Below are 8,900 nucleotides of genomic sequence, written 5' to 3'. Positions count from 1 at the left end.
GGTTGCTCAGTTGTGTCTGACTCTTTGCGACCCTGTAGTCCACCAGGCTCCTCTGTCCATGGGATTTTTTCCAGGCAAGAGTACTGGAGTGGGTTGCCATTTCCTTCTCCAGGGGATCTTCCCGACCCAGGAATCGAACCCGGGTCTCCCGCATTGTAAGCAGACACTTTACCGTCTGAGCCAGCAGGGAAGCCACTAACTCCTGGAGTTTGTTCAAATTCATTTCCATTGAGTCTCTTATGTTATCTAACCATCTCATTTCTGCCACCCCCTTCTCCTCCTGCCCTCAATCTTTCCCTTCATCAGGGGCTTTTCCAATGAGTCGGCTCTTTGCATCAGGTGGCCAAAGTATTGGAGCTTCAGTTTCAGCATCAGTCCTTCCAATGAATATTCAGAGTTGATTTCCTTTAGGATTGACTGGTTTGATCTTCTTGCAGTCCAAGGGACTCTCAAGAGTCTTCTCCAGCACCATAATTTGAAAGCATCAATTCTTCAGCACTCAGCCTACTTTATGGTCCAACTCTCACATTCATACATGACTTTTGGAAAAACCATAGGACTTCTGTTGGCAAAGTGACATCTTTGCTTTGTAATACACTGTCTAGGTCTGTCATTGGAGAAGCCGATGGCACCCCACTCCAGTACTCTTGCCTGGAAAATCCCATGGACGGAGGAGCCTGGTAGGCTGCAGTCCATGGGGTTGCAAAGAGTCGGACACGACTGAGCGAATTCACTTTCCTTTTCACTTTCGTGCATTGGAGAAGGAAATGGCAACCCACTCCAGTGTTCTTGCCTGGAGAACCCCCTGGATGGAGGAGCCTGGTAGGCTGCCGTCTATGGAATCCCACAGAGTCGGACAGGACTGAAGCGACTTAGCAGCAGCAGCTAGGTCTGTCATAGCTTTCCATCTAAAGAGCAAGTGTCTTTGAGTTTCACGGCTGCAGTCATTGTGCGCAGTGATTTTGGAGCCAAAGAAAATAAAATCTGTCACTACTTCCACTTTTTCTCCTTCATGGATCACAGCCTTGTCATGGCGAAGGGGCTGGCATGGCTCCATGAAGCTGTGAACCACACTGTTCAGGACCACCCAAGACAGACAGGTTACAGTGAAGAGCGCTGATAAACGTGGTCTACTGGAGGAGGAAATGGCAAACCACCACAGTGTTCTTGCCTAGAGAATCCCATCAACAGCGTGAAAAGGCAAGCCATGGAATTGCCCTGAACCCAAGCGTCCCCATTTGTGAGTTAAGATACAAAGGCCTAGCTCACAAAACACGTTAGGAGGACTGAACAAAATAATAGCTTGAAAATGCTTTGAAATGTTGATCTGTACGGATATATGGGGTCACAATGACTTAGAGTACATTCAGTTCAGTTCAGTTCAATCACTCAGTCGTGTCTGACTCTTTTCAACCCCGTGAACTGCAGCACACCAGGCCTCCCTGTCCATCACCAACTCCCGGAGTACACCCAAACTCATGTCCATTGAGTCAGTGATGCCATCCAATCATCTCATCCTCACTCCTCCTGCCTTCAATCTTTCCCAACATCAGGGTCTTTGCAAATGAGTCAGCTCTTCGCATCAGGTGGCCAAAATATTGGAATTTCAGCTTCAACATCAGTCCTTCCAATGAACACCCAGCACTGGTTTCCTTTAGGATGGACTGGTTGGATCTGTTTGCAGTCCAAAGGACTCTCAAGAGTCTTTTCCAACACCACAGTTCAAAAGCATCAATTCTTCTGTGCTCAGGTTTCTTTATAGAGTGCATTCAGAGGGTTAGAAACCATTTCTATCTGACCAGTAAGTGTCATCTTTTTAGTGAATATATTATTTCCTTGGAGTCTCTCTAGGAAATAGTATTTAAAGAATAAAACAATAGGATTTGAGTCTTTTGTTCTGGGCATTTGATTAGACTTTTTTTTGGTTCTGCTGGGTCTCAGTTGCAGCATCTGGGATCTTTCATGGTGGTGCAGTGTTCGGGCTTCTCGGACTTAGTTGATCCACAGCATGCAAGATCTTAGTTCCCTGATAGTGATCCAACCTGTGTCCCTTGCGTTGCAAAGCACATTCTAAACCACTGGACCACCAGGGAAGTTCCTAATTAGACTTCTTATTTAGCTGGTTTGGGAGGGCTGCTTACCACGCAGCAAAACTAGCAAATCAAACTCATGCTTGCAAGCCCAGTATTGACCAGAAACCCCTCCTTTTCTATTAAAAATTCAAACTAGTTTCTGGTTGTCAGGTCCTTTCTTCCCCCTCTTGTCTGTGAACCCCTCCCCTACTTGGAAGGAGTGCAGACTTGAGGCTCCGCAGGCTCTTCCAAAAGGAAGAGAGCTCACGTAAGAACTCATAAACAATCACCTCTGTTCTCTTTATTCTTCTGATTTGACTCCTTTGCTCCATGTCCTTCTGCCTCCTCCCCTGTGCAGAATTTGACCCAAGGAAGAGCTGAGAGTTGACTGGCAGCTCCATCAGTACCTGCTTATTGCAGTGAAGAAGGTCATGGCCCAGGTTTGCTTTCTCCAGAGGGGCTGGGAAGCTTGTGGAACCTGCTGGGAGCACTGGGAGCGGCCAGCAGAGCCTGGATGGGGGCCTATGCCCACCACTGGCCGCAAGGCATGCAGTCCTGAGGGCGGCTTCTGTCTGCTCTTCATCAACAGACAGAGGTGCTTATGTTGGAAGAGAAATACACGTGACGGTTCCCTTCATTCTCACCCCTGAACTCAGTAAGGTAAACGATCTGGTTAACACAGTATAACAACTCTGTAAAGACCATAAGTCAGAAACTGCTTTAATTCTGTTTTCACCACTGAGGCCCTGTGGTGTGGAACCTCACTTTTCCCCCACTTTTTTCAGCTGCAAAATGATGTCCAGATAACATCCAAATTCTTTCCAGCCCTAAAATCTGTGATGCGCTGTGTTTTAATGAGGACAGAGGTGTAGCATTTACTCCCAGTGCGGGTTCCCAGGGTGGCTATATAAACTCTATGCATACAGAGTCCTTTCTCCAAAGGGAGCCTGTCCGTGTTCATATTTCCCTATTTATAAGGCATGATCTGTCATTTATTGGCCATGACCTTCCATTATACTGGATGCTGTACAAGTGTCCTTGTTAAAATACTGACATGCCAATAAAACTCTCTGTCTCAAACTTAAACAACAGCACTCATGCTGAGGCCATAAGCTGGCTCTTATTTAAATACACGTAGGTGAAGAGATGAAGTATCTTACTTCACCCCAGGGTAGAGTCAAGACTGTTTCCAGTTAAAGAAGAGTCTTCAGGCAAACAGTGTAATGAGGGAGATGGCTCTAGAGGGCAGAACTGAAGGGCTGCCTCCAGGAGAGGCAAGGAAGTGACGGGGAATGCCTGGAGCTTGGGTGTGTTTTGGGGGTGGAGGGGGCGGTGATTTCAAAGAGCAAAGCTCTGACTTCAACTAAAAGGCCAGAGGGGACATCTGGGTTTCACAAACAGGAGCAGTGAATGGAAGGAAAGGTGTTGATAAGCCAGAGCTCTGGTCTCATACCCTGCATCTATGACATGAGGGGCTGTCCATCCCCACACACGACTTTGGGATCAGAACCAAGAAGGTGAACATTGGCTTCATGTTCATTTCGGTCAAGTCGAGGGGCTATGCTTGGCTTCCCAGTAGCTCAGTGGTAAAGAATTTGCCTGCCGGTTCAGGAGACACAAGAGATGAGCGTTGGATCCCTGGGTGGGGAAGATCCCTGGAGGAGGAAACGGCAACCCACTCCAGTGTTCTTGCCTGGAGAATTCCATGGACAGAGGAACCTGGCGGGCTGCAGTCCTTGGGGTCACAGAGTCAGACGTGACTTAGCAACTGAGCTCGCACACCACACAGGGTCTGTAGAATAACTCTTCAAAATCTCCCCGGTCAACTTCCCACACATTTTAGTGGTTCCATCTTTGGCCACATTAGGACCTCCTAGCATGCTTTGGGGAAATGTGGTCTGTGCTCCATTTCAATCTCAACAAAATAACTCCTGGTGGGCGCGGGGAACAAAGGGGCAAATTTTAAACCTCCCTCAGGTTATTGTAAGCTGTGCTTAAGAACGACTTCTGGGATCACCAGCAGTAACCCTTTGTAAAACTAAAATGAAATTGTGTACTTTTTGAAAAGATGGCATGAAAGACAGAAGTTAGGAAATACTTGATTTTGAATCTAGTCCAAGCAAGAGATGAGACTTTGGTTTCCTTTGTCCTAGGAGACCTAGTCCAAGCTCCCTGGGAAGATCTGAGGATATCGGGATGCTCGTAAGGGCTTTTAACAGAACTTCAAGAGCAAGACAGCTGGTGATACAGCTCATAGGTGTCCCTGACTTGCCAGTGGCCAGCAGGGTGAGGCTCAGCACCCTGGCAAGGCGTGGTGGCCCAGACCTCACTCGACAGGCACGTGAAGGCGGGCAACCCTCCCACAACACATCCTGGATCACTGGGTGGGGAGATGTTTCCCACCCGGAGCGTGGCCCGAAGGCAGACAGAAGTGATGAGAGCCTCATAGTTAAGTCACAGAGTCACTGATGTGGGATCAGTCCTGGCAACAAGTTCATGATTTCAAAGAGGCAGAAACATACATGTGGCTACTGTACAAGGCAGTGCTGCCTCCAATGGGGCCAGCTGTCTGCTCCCTGCGTCTGGCTTCACCATGACCATCATGGTACCCAGCAAGTGCTCATTAAATGCCTCTGGGGACTGTGTTAAACTGACTTTGTAGTTCTTCAACTGCTTCACCACGGAGTGTTAGGGTTCCCTCTGAGCAGGCCCCAGCAGCCAGCCAGGTTAAATGACACTCCAGCCAGAAACACCCGACAGGCCATTCAGTTAATAAGCAGTGGGAACCAAACCCAACCAGAAATTCTGCCCTGATAGGATCCTTAGAATAGCTCTCAAATAGCTACTCAGGAGGCTTGACTTCCGCCCCCAGGTTCTACCTCTCCAGTATCTTCCGAGGTCCAGAGAGGCTAGAAATGGGAAAGTTTCATTTTTGAAAGGAGCAAGTCAGGTAGGCTGTGTAGACAGGTCTACACTCGCTGTTTACCCCATCTCTCCCTGACTCCTGTGACCAGGTTGGGGTAGGGTGTGGTCACGACAGCAGGCTCCTTGCTCCACACATTCTGAACGGTCCTCTGAATGCAAAATGTCATCGGACGAGTCCACTCTGCCTCCAATGAGCTGTCCTCCCAGATTTCCTTCTCTGGCCGCGGCTCCTCCCCTCGCGGGCGCCACCCTGACCTGTGCTGTCCCCGCGCGCAGTTCAGCGCCGCCTTCTCCCTCTTAACTCTCTTGCCTTCTCCCCTTCTCCGCACTTCTTTCATTTTCTCTCCCCCCAAACCCCCGGACTGACCGTCTCCAGTCTCCATCTTTCCAGCCTTTCTCCTCCGGGTCCTGGCCTCCTACAAAGCCGTACCCTTGCGGACCAGCGCCCGGGAGGAGTTTGATAATTGACTTAAGGTCAACAAAAGAAAAAAAGTGAGCTCGGAGACGCTGGAGCACAGGCTCCTCCGGCGGAGCTGAGAAGGGCTCCCGGCCTCGGGCCCCAACCTGCTGGGACGCCCGGCCGGACCCCGCCCGGCCCGCGGGGAGCACGGAGGGACGCGCCGGCGGCCGCAGGTGCGGGCGGGCTGGGGGGCTGGCAGCCGGCCGTGGGGAAGGCCCTCGGCCTGCGTCTCGGCCGCGCGTCTGTGCAGCCGGCCGCGCTCTCGGCGCCCGAAGCCAGGGCGGCCCGGCCCCGCGCGGGCGGGAGGCTGGAGGGGCGGCCAGCGCGGGGGTCTCCGCCAGGCGGGCTCAGCTGCGAGCGGCCGGGTGTCCGGTGTCGGGTGTCCGGTGTCGCCGCGCCGGCAGGAGAGCGGCGGCGCAGAGAGCGGGCCGGTGGGCGCGGTGAGGGGCGCGCGGGGCCGCGGGGCGCGCGGGCAGCTCCGGGACGCGTCCCTCGGGGGAGCGCCCCGGGCTGCCGGGGAGGGAGCGCCTGGGGGTCGCGGGCGAGGAAGGCGGCGCGCCAGGCGCGGTCCCCGATCCCGTGGGCGCGGGGTGCACTGGGGGGCCGCGCGGGGCCGCGGTGGGCGCGTCACCCCTCGGAAGGCGGGCGCAGACGGTGGCTGCAGGCGGCCGCGCGGTGACCTTCCCCTGCCCTAGGGTTCGCGAGGGCGCCCTTGGGGTGGCGCCCGGGGCACCGGGGAGTCACTGCGGGTTCGCTCAGAGTGTCTTTCTCTCCCCAAGAGTTATAGGAAAGAGGCGACAGAGCGTCCCTTTCTTTCTAAATAAACTTAAAGAGTCAGCTCAACCCTAAAACTTTGTTGGATGCCTGCTTAAGAGAAACAACGACTTGGATACAAGTTTTTTATTTAGTTTTTTTCAATGAAGAAGTAAGTGGAATCAATGCGGGCGTAGATCTGGCATGAGTGAAATTTCTAGATAAACCTCTGTGCAGTGATTTCAAATTTCTGAAGAGTGGTACATCATCTTTACAGAATTTACCAAATTGATGTTGCCCGCCCAATTCATTTTATCCTCAAAGAGAAACTTTGTGTAGGTAGATTAATAACGCAAAGTTGAATGAGATAACTGAAAGTCTGAAAACAGCTAGCTGTTTGAAAAGAATTATAATTCAAATGATATTCTTACCATTAAAGTTATAATGTCCATATCACAATATTTTTATGATTAATTAAGCTGGTTTTTTTTTTTTTTTTTGGTGCTCAGTCGTGTCAGACTCTTCGTGACCCCATGGAATGTAGCCCCTAGGCTCTATCCAGGGACTTTTCTGGACGAGGATATTGGAGTGCCTTGCCATTTCCTTCTCTAGGGGATCTTCCAGACCCAGGGATCGTACCTGGTTCTCTTGCATTTCCTGCATTGGTAGGCAGATTCTTTACCACTGCACCACCCTTTCGGGTGAGGTCTCAGGGTCATGAAAAATACAAAAAGTCCTCTAAAAAAAACCAATATCATTGTTTAGAGGACAGTGGCTCTAAACCCCAGTAAAGTACGATCAAGTATGAGAGCCAGGCCACCCCTATGGGAGTCCTGGAGACAACTGTGACCCAGTAGAAATTTGTTTTTGCAAAAAGTAGCAGATGCGGACGTGTTGCTTGTCATTTTTGTCTTTTAAGAAAAGTATTGCACAGGAAGAAACTGAGTTAGCCCAGCTTTCCTTTTTACTGGATCTTGAATGGGGGGAGCCCACTGCACTCGGTGTGCCAAACTCGGTTGCAGCACTGATTGTCAGGGGGTGAAATAGGGGAAATCCTGACCAGTTCATTTCCTCCTTTCTGCTTCCTCCACCCTGGCTCCACTTGCCTCTGTAAGTCCCCGCTGGATGGTGTGGCACAGACCTCAGGTTACAGAGTCACAGTTCAGGCTCCTTTCACGGTGAGGAAAGCCAATGCGGGTAGTGAAGTGACACCCAGCCCGGCAGAGGTAGGGCTGGCCTCCCGGGCCCGCCGGCGCTGTGTTTGAGGTTCCTTCTGGAGGGCCGCAGCCTCAGCCTGGCATGCAGTGTTTGTATTTCAGCAGCCTCGCCCCGCAAGATTCTTGTCAGCTGGATCCCCAAGTTTTCTTTGAGGGTAAGGGGAAGCCAGAGTCTTTCCCTGAAGGTCCACTAATTACCTTTAATGCAAAAAAAAAAAAAAATCATGTTTGGGGGAAACCGTACAAGATCGAAGCTGTGAGAGCTTGGACCTGTCTTCCCCGAGGCACAGAGCCACCCTTTCCCCTGGTCTGTCTCCGCTGCTGGTCTGTTCCCCAGGGGCTGTGGATGGAGCTGCGGGTGGATGCTGTGTAGACTGAGTGCTCTGTGTGAACGCCCTGAGCCCCACGTGTCGGTCATTTCCCACTGTCCTTCCTGGGGTGGGGGCTTTTCCGTACCTGCCCTCCCCTAAGGCCACCTGCACTTGCAGAGATGAGGCTTCTGCCCCCCGCGAGGGTCAGCCCTGCCTCATGCACTTTGGGTTCAGCATTTCTGCTGCTGCCAGAACTTGCTTCTGAAACATCACCTGTGGTTCCCCATCCCGGTGATGCTCTGACTCTGAAAGGTGAAAGTTGAAGTCGCTCAGTCGTGTCTGACTCTTTGCGACCCCACGGATTATACAGTCCATGAAATTCTCCAGACCAGAATACTGGAGTGGGTAGCCTTTCCGTTCTCCAGGGGATCTTCCCAATTCAGGGATCAAATCCAGGTCTCCTGCATTGCAGGTGGAGTCTTTACCAGCTGAGCCAAAAAAGAAGCCCAAGAATACTGGAGTGGGTAGCCTATCCCTTCTTCAGGGGATCTTCTGGACCCAGGAATCGAACCGGGGTCTAGTGCATTGCAGGAGGAGTCTTTACCAATTGAGCTACCAGGGAAGCCTGATTCTGGGCTCCCAGCAGACTCCGTGCCCCTGACTTGGAGCCAGATGGCCGGGCATACCCCCTCCATCGTCTTGTAGGAAATGGGGATGATGAGGGGCTGAACTCCAAGGTTGGGATGAAGATTCGTTAGTTACTGCCTTCACCACTCATGGTCGTGGCTGCGGCTGGGGTCAGCGTCCGAGACCAGGAGCGCGCCGGGTGGGGAGGGGAGAGGGGATTCAGCCCTTTCTGGGTTTAGGCGTTGCCTGGCCTGTCCCCATTGCTGGGAGTCGCCCAATTCCAGACTGGGGAATAGAGTGGAAGCCTTCAGCTTCCCTGGGCAGTTCCTCTCCCCTGTGTTTTATTTCTGCAAAAGTCAACCCCTGGTCAAGAAATGTCCCGGCGTAAGGACCTTTACCGGAATGTCATATATAGCTTTATTATGCTGAGGCACGTTCCTTCGGAATGTCAAGGACTCACTCACTGTGGCTTCTTAGCACTTGGTCTCCAGCACTCGAGTGCAGCAAGCTGAGGACTTACCTTCTTCCTGCCGTT

The 8,900-nt window shown here is 51.8% G+C and overlaps 1 protein-coding gene across 3 annotated transcripts in view; it reads left to right on the top strand.

Moving 5' to 3' along the window:
* The first annotated feature begins 5,104 nt into the window (after positions 1–5,104).
* SH2D4A (SH2 domain containing 4A) overlaps positions 5,105–8,900 on the top strand; it is a 74,622-nt gene continuing 70,826 nt past the window's right edge. For 2 of the 3 annotated variants that reach the window (XR_009493177.1, XM_059882379.1), the window contains exon 1: positions 5,106–5,630. The gene's annotated coding sequence lies outside the window, so the exon portion shown is untranslated. Of the gene's footprint in view, positions 5,631–8,900 lie in introns of all 3 variants that reach the window. The other variant, XM_005226159.5, reaches the window with a different exon arrangement.

Source organism: Bos taurus, chromosome 27 (assembly GCF_002263795.3).
Source record: "Bos taurus isolate L1 Dominette 01449 registration number 42190680 breed Hereford chromosome 27, ARS-UCD2.0, whole genome shotgun sequence".
NCBI classification, from domain to species: Eukaryota; Metazoa; Chordata; class Mammalia; order Artiodactyla; family Bovidae; genus Bos; species Bos taurus.
The sequence above is the reverse complement of the archived record's forward strand: the minus strand, read 5'-3'. Positions and strand labels throughout refer to the sequence as shown.